Source organism: Paroedura picta, chromosome 5 (assembly GCF_049243985.1).
Source record: "Paroedura picta isolate Pp20150507F chromosome 5, Ppicta_v3.0, whole genome shotgun sequence".
Lineage (NCBI taxonomy): Eukaryota > Metazoa > Chordata > Lepidosauria > Squamata > Gekkonidae > Paroedura > Paroedura picta.
In genome coordinates, this window is record NC_135373.1 from 91282520 (window position 1) to 91290883 (window position 8364).

Genomic DNA, 8364 nt, shown 5'->3' on the forward strand with positions numbered 1-8364 from the left:
ATTTCTCCTTTTGTGTGGACCTCAGACTTTTCATGTCCTTTCTTTTCCTATAATTTAGCTATAGACGAACTTCCTTTTTTATCTGAGCACTTTGAAAGACATGGTTTGACCATCTTCTCCATATACAAACTTCTGAAATTTCTCCTTGGTTAAGGAAGTCTCTTATTTTAAAATATGTCTGCCCCAGGAACAACAACAGACTGTAACAATTGTCTATTGCAGTCCACAACTCCATGAGGTTCAAGAGAGTAAGGTTTATTTTGATTGATTGATTGATTGATTGATTGATTGATTGATTGATTGATTGATGGGTACAATTTATATTCTGCCTTACTGCCCTTACAAAGGTTACCAAGGCAACTAACAATATAAAACATAATAAAATTACCTGATAAATCAATTAAAATCAAGCCCACTCCCAAATATACATCATTGAAACAATTTTTTAAGAGTTAAAATATAAATGTAAAACAAAAATTCAAGTTCAATTGAAACTGGCTGTGGAATGCAATAAACATGACAAGTTTTAAGTGACAAGTGGGTTCTTCCTTGAGAAACTCACACAATCTTATTCAACATTCAGTAGAGCACAGCTTGAAATCTTGGGGCTTTTCGCACGCCTTCAAAATCGCACAATGGTTGCCAATTGAAAACGCTATTGATTTGCCGTTATGCACAACGTCATTGACAATCTGCCACACACCTGAAACCGATCCGCAAAAAGCGCTTCCTTGTAGCGCTTTCAGGGAAATCCCCAAAAGTGGATTCACCCTCCGGAAAGCGATACGCTCCTGCAACCAATCTGCAACACTAGCGAAAAAGACCTGTGCGTTAACATTGTTGCGGTTTCTACAAAGTCCCTCCCCCTGGCTCTCTCCTCTGATCTTCCGGCGAAGCGATCGCCATTTTTTTTTCTCCGAGCGAGCGGGGATAAACGCACCAGCGAGCCTCTTTCTGTTTAGAGGCTTCCCCGGCTTCAGTCCCTCCCCAGAGTCACTAAGCACAAACAACACTTTGGACACAAACAACAGAGAAGCCCGTTTGCTGATGTATTTTCCCTTTATTTTTTACACGAAAATCGGGCCCGTGAGAGGGGGGGGGATTTTTTTTTTTCACTCGGAGGGAGCGTGGCAACGATCAAACGACAGCTCAAACACACCGGGCAGCTGGATGGGTCTCTCCGTTGCAACGAATCAACACAGATTCGTTGCAATGGGTGTGTTTTTTTTTTTGGCTGCTTGACGGCCAGGGGCGGGACGAGCTTGGCAAGAGCGCTTCCTTTAAAGCGATTTTTGCCGAGACCGGAAGCCTGTGGGAAACGCTACAAAATGCAACTGGATTCCACTACAAAGGCAGGTATGCATAACGACGAATTCCACTATTTTAAATGGCGATTTTTCATTCAGCAACCAATTTGCTACAAAGATCCCGGTGCGGAAAGCCCCCTTGAATTCCCCTGCCCCTGGCCCAGTTATGTGTATCACCTACAAACCAGATGGGTGGAAATTCCGTGCATCTCTATACTGTGTGCGGTAATAAAATACATAGAGCTATCAGCTTTAGACTGCAACATTCCCAGAAAGAATGCAGACCTACAAAACCCTCCTCACTTGCATCAATGTGGGGTAGTTACAGGGCCTGTAAAATACATACAAAACATAAAATTATTGGTTAGAAAGGAGGGATAATGGACAAAATGCCAAACAAAAATAAAAATAATATCTGACTCTCTTGTCTTTCTTGTTAACTCTATCATGCGTTGTAGTGGCTTTTGATTAATACTGTGCAAGATGAAAACCCCTGGAGGAGGCCACACAGGATTAGTAGATCTTTTGACCCAGCGCTAAGCAGTCAGTCATCTCTTGCCTCTGGTTGTTAAATGTCAGAAATAGGTCAAAGGGTTTTGTAAAGAATGCAAAGTTTAGAGTTTTGGTTAATTAAGCGGCACACTTCAGAATTCTTTCAAGTCAAGTCTGCAATAAGTTATGCTTTAAATCAACATCTTGAAGAAATCCAGTTTGGTCTTAGTGCATTCACACAGACTTGGTTAACTGTAATGAATTTAGAACAAAGTTTGAATCCTGTGGCACCTTTAAGACCAACAAAGTTTAATTAATACCCAGAATTAAACTTTGTTGATCTTAAATGTGCTACCAGACTCAAACTTCATTCTGCTACTTCAGACCAACATGGCTACCCACCTGAATCTATCTACGATGAATTTGGATTTTGAACAACTGTAACTGGAATGCTGCATAGTTTATCTTTACTCTAAAACTACTGTTTGCTGTCAGTACAGAGAGCAACAATAGTTGAAAGTCCTTTGACTTTTATATACTGCCCCTCAAGTGATATGTTTTCAGTTGTGTCTTCTCCTGTATGAACCTACCTGTCCACTCCAGTCACTTTTGAAAGACTTGCACTGGGTGCATTCACCTTCTGATGGGGCCTTCTGGGTCACTGCAACAAAACTCTGGAATCCCTCCTCAGGGAGATTTGGTTATTTCCTTCTGTCCCTGTCTTTCCCCATTAGATGAAGATTTTTTTGTTTTGTTTGTAGTATCCCCAGTAAATATCTCAATTCCTGGGTAAGACCTTCCCCCTACCAGGAGCACCACAGTGGGATATGCTGAAAGCACAATATAACTCAAATATCTCCTCTCCATTCTGCTCCTGTTCCAGTGGTTTTGATGCTGAGAAGTATAGAGACAAAATGGAACCTTGTGGAACTCTATAGGCCAAAGGCAGTCCCCCCCCACACACACTCTCTGTAATCTACCTAGTCCCAATACAGTAAGGCAATCCCAAAGGCATGACAGATGGCAACAATAAACACCAAAAGGTCCAGGAGAATGAACACCTGTTAGAAGAGGGAGTAACCATCTATGAAGTGTGGTGTACCACCGTACCAGAATCATCTAGCCAAAACTGACATTTTGAACGTTTGAAAACGGTCTCACTGTGTATTATTGTTTCCTTGGCTAGTGGAACAGTAACTCAGTAACCAGATTATCCAGCATTTGTTCAGTCTATTTTTACCTACAATCCTGGAATCTAAATTTATTCCGAGGTGTCAGAAAAAAACTTGCTTCTGTTCTCTCCATCTAAGGTAGTGAGAGTTCCTTATAATATTATTTGTAGCAGAAGGCTGAATGACAGACCTATCTGTCATGAATCTGTTTGCCATTTTATTTATTTTTTAATGAATAAGTTTACAAATAGAGATTAATTTATGTTTTGGAACCAACAGCTATATAGTTGAGAGTCAGAAATACCTTGCAAGAGCAAGAAATGAATGAATTGCTGCCTAAGTGAATTAAAGAAAAACTCAAGGATCAAGTTATTATTTGGACAAGAAAAGTGGGCAGATAGAGGAGAGCTATCCAGAGATCCCCTATGACAGTGGTTCTCAACCTTGGGGTTGGGACCCCATTTGGAGTCACCTGGCCCCTTCCCCAGGGTTGCTAAGTTGTCCACTGCCATGGTGGCAGGCAGCAGCATGTGGAGGCGTGTGGTGGTGGACACGTGTTTCCAGTGCCCCACTGGATCCTTCTGCAGCTGCCCAACCTGCCCGGAGGGTATTATGGGCGCCTGTCAAGGAATGCACCGAAACGCTTCACTCAGCTCTTTCAATGCTGACAAGAAAGTGACCCCATCCCCCAATGGGTCCAAAGTTGACCCATCCTGCATAACTCCGTCCTGCAAGCCCTGCATGCTCCACAGCAGGGCTGCCACAGAAACACCCCCCCTGCGGACGCAGTTAAAAGAAGGGAGAAAGGAGAGAAGTGGCGAGCCAAGGGAACAAGACTTGCACCCAAGCCCGGCCCAGATTAGGACAGTGAGCAATGTGGATGTGGTGTCAGCAGCCCCCTCCCCCAGGCAGGGCCCTCGCCTTTCTCCAGTCACATCCTGTGGGGGGTTGCTCATGGCCATTGCTGGGGGGGCAGCAGAAACACCTCCGCAGTGCTAGCTGGGCCCCCGCTGGGCTCCGGCACCGAAGTTGGGGTCATAACGAAGAAAAGGTTGAGAACCACTGCCCTAAGAGTTTGATGTACCTGGCATGTTGGAGGGATGTTCTACCATATCATGAATCTCACAATGAACCAGTTTGTTTGGTGCCTAAACGTTCATAACGGTCCCTGGGTCATGAACTGGGCATGCCACCAACTAAAACAAACTGTATTTCTCTGCTTCATGCTCACCCCTAGTGACCACCCAATGGCTGTAAGGGATAATGAAATACTGAAAGTCTGAACAGATGGAAATTATAAGCAAAGATTATTGAGAGGAATTATACAAATATCCTGGTTGGGAAATTACCATCTCAAGCAGTCAAAGTAATATCAAGGATTCAATGCTAATGCTAGAAGCTTGTGTAAAGATAAGGTGACCAGATTGTGAGGGAGCTAAAGCCGGACACTGGGGGGGGGGGAGGACGATGGGTGGCAGCGGCGGCTCCTGCTTGGCAGCAGTGGTGGTGGTGGCAGGGGGGGGGCGGCAGCTGTGGCAGGGCCTGTCTCTAAGGAGGAGGGCTTGTCCGGGGTCCACCGTTGCCCTTACCTGGGGCACTGTTGTTGTTGCTACCCGGCGGCCATCCTGCTCAGCCACCCACTGTCCTGCCTGCCCGGCGGGGAAAGCACCCGCGGGTCCCACTCGCTACCACCGCCCAAAGCCAGGCTGGTTCGAGCAGCTTGTGAAGCTGCCCGCGGCCAGGCGGGACTTTTTTAAAAAAGCCCTGGGACATGGGACATTTCTCCAGAAAGCATGATAGTCCTGCGAGATGTGGGATGAATGGGCACCTTATGTAAAGAGCCAGTCACTTTAAGCATTCAAATGCACCACAAATGACTCATCCAACAGGGATGAAAAGAAGCAAAGTGAGGAAGGGATAAAGGGTAGAGCTGGGCATAGCTTTCTATCTGAGCTGGTTTGAGCCCAGGCCTTTCTCACAAAGCAAGGGCCATGTGTCTGGACAGCAAATCATCTTTTTTTGTGTGTTTCCGGAACAGGAAATGTCTGTGATTGCACATGGAAGTGAAACCAGCAGAAGTTCACTTTTTGAGGAAGTCTCTGGCTCCAGTTCAGGGCTGGTAGCCAGGTCTAAAAACAAAAGGATTCTTTTCTTTCCAGGCTGAGGAAGAGAGGATGAACAAGAGGAGATTGTGCAGGTTTGCCACCTGACTGGCTGAGGAGATGAAGGCCTGGGTCTGGGAATTATGCAAATAAGGAAACAATGAGAAAAATCAGGCAGGGAGATGGTATGTTTGAGGAGATCTTTGTCTAATCAGTGACAGGCAATTAAAATAGTTTTGAGTGCCACTCCAAGCAGAGTTACACCCTTCTAAATTATTGGAACAGCAAACTTGGTGCAGTGGTTAGGAGCACTGATTTATAATCTGGTGAGTTGTTTGATTCCCTGCTCCTCCACATGCAGCCAACTGGGTGACCTTGGGCTCACCACCGCACTGATAGTTGTTCTGACCGAGCAGTAATATCAGGGCTCTCTCAGCCTCACCCACCTCACAGGTGTCTGTTATGGAAAGAGGAAAGAGAAGGTGATCATAAGCCGCTTTGAGACTCCTTCGGGTAAAGAAAAAAGCGGCATATAAGAACCAACTCTTCTCCTACTTGTGGAGAATGCAAATTTAGAGACAGTTCTCACTTTGGAACAATACTAGAGTGGCAAGATTCTTTTCAGAGTGCATGCACTTGAAAGCTCATGCCTTAAATAAATCTTTGTTGGTCTTAAAGGTGCTCTTGGACTCTATTTTTATTGTGCTACTTCAGACCAACATGGCTACCCTCTTAGATCTATTGGGATGTTTGGTTAATATAGCAGAGTTTTGCCCAGGCATAGAAGAGCGATACTGTGTACAATACATAAATCTCCCAAGAAATATATTTCAAAAAAGGTAAACTTGGAGGTTGCATTCAAAAGAAAAGAAGCCTAATCTAAGGAGTACTTGTGCAGCTTGCCCAGTCTTATGTGGGTGGAAAGATGAGGAGAGACCCACAGAGATGTGCGTCTCCAGGGAAGACCAAAGAGTGAGAGGACGAAGCACAGGAGGGGTCAGAGGATCCCTCCCAGGTGATATTAAAGAGAGGCATCCCATTCAAGGAGATGACACCTATACACACTCATAGCACCCCTCCCCTAATTTCCCAGCATACTGAGTCACTCACTCCAACAGTTTCCACTTCCCTGGCTTTCCAGAAGCAGCTGCCAACTGCTGGAGGTGTGGCATAGTTGCCATTCATTTTTCGTAGCAAGCATGAAGTCTTGTTCACTCTGCTTTTGTAATGCACCAAACTTGTTTACTGTCCAAGGCAAAGACAGAAAGAAGAGCTAAGTGCCCCCGATGGAAGGACAAAAATGGAGCCCTGATGGCAATATTTGCAGTACCAAAAAAAGTTCTGTTTCCTAGATGCAAAGGTGCAACTTACATACAGTTTTAGAAGCAATATAATTATGGAACTTCATAGTAAAATCCTTCTCAGATGCCCTAACTGGGGAGAATGGACACAGCATGGCAGAGATTGTGACAGAAAAACCTCCACATGGACTCAGCCTAGTAATCTACATCACAAGGAGAAGAGGTGAAGGAGAGGAGAACAATGTAAGCCATCTTGAGTCCCCGTTTAGGGTATAAAGGCAGGGTATAAATGAAGGAAATTAATAAACACATCTCATACACATTCAACAGAACATTATATAGAGATTGTTTTCAATATCTCCAGCAGTGTGCACCCTACATGCTTGTAACTGCATATGACTGGCTGTATGCATGTGTTCCAATGAAGCAGAGCTGGCACCTTGACTCGACTCCCTTCATTCTTCTCTGTTGGAATGTCTGGAATCCTTTAATGGGAAACACTGCTATTTGTGAATGGCATTTATGGCTTTTACAGGAGATCTTTCAATGAATAAGCATCCTGTGTTGATACATTTGACTATCAGTTTAATCTTAAACAGCATTAGAGGCTCCTAATTCTATTGACTTCCGTGGATTTAGACAGGTGGAACTGCACTGTCTGGATGTTTTAGGCCTGTTTAAGGAAGTTTTGGATGTCATAGGAGTACATAACCATGCTTGGGAAGGTGCCTGCTCAGCTCCATGAATTGAGGAGTTTGATGGCTTAGGCTGATTTGCAGAAACAGTGCTTCAAGCCACTCACTGTCTGTGCCAGGAAATAACTGTGATTGCAACCCCAGTTTCAATGAAAAACATGACTAAGGTTTTCCCTTCAACTACTCTGCACAGAATAGATTGTTGTGGCAACAGGCCCTTTGTTTTAAGTTCTCAAAAGCAAACCTCTTCAACCTGGGAGGGGCAGGGAAGAGCCAATCATCATCCTTTTCACAATTTGCCTGAAATAGGTTTTAAGGACAGGAGTGCTGGGGGTTCTCTAAGCAAACAGACTGGCTTCTGCTAGTCATGGACACCTTTAATGGAAAACACTGTTCTTTGTGAATTGCATTTATGGCTTTTGTAGGAGGTATCTGCTGCTTGGAATACTTGTGTTGCCTGCACATAAAGGACCTATGGCAGAACCCCCCTGATGTATCTGCTGATACTTCATTGTATCTTCCTTATCAGGCATGTTTGCAGCAAACTATTTCAGGCAGTTCTCTGGCAAAATACATCAAGCCATAATACCTGCAGGTTCAAAATTTTGGCTTGGAGAGTGGCAAGTTTCATTCTGTCTAAGGTCAGTGTTCTAGTATGTCCATAATGCTCCCAACTCTTTTTGATGGGGCAAGAAAGACCATTTTCTTCCTCTTTCTTTCCTCCAGAAATATTGGACTGTTTGGCCACTCACCTCACTCAAACAGTAGACTGACTGCCCCATGGTACTGTGATCACTTCCTTAGCTTAACAACAAAACAAAAACCCAGGCAACTTAATTTGTGTAAAGAAGTAGCCTATACAAAAGATAAATAGATTTGGTGGCTGCAGGTGTTACTCGTGGTCTTCTGAACATCTCAGAAATTAGTCCTTTGATTTCTGTTCTAGTAGCTCAACAAATGGATAGTAAGTGGAAACTTGAAGAGGGCCATTTGACACGTACAGAGCATTTGAAATATTCTGATGGTCCTCTTATTTAAGATGGATGGAAAGGCAGTGGGGTGCAGTAGTTAGAAAGTTTACAATCAGAGATTCAGGTTCAAATCACTGCTGTACTATCAAAGCTTGGTCAGCCTAACTGACCTCATTTGGCTGTATTCTACATATACATTAGATAATGCATTTTCAATTTGCTTTAGCAGCTGGACTTTCCTGTGAGAAACAGCAAAATCAACTTCTAACAGGCCTTGTGGAATACGTCAATGTTAGAGAGCTCAGTTAGCTATCACCAGGGGAA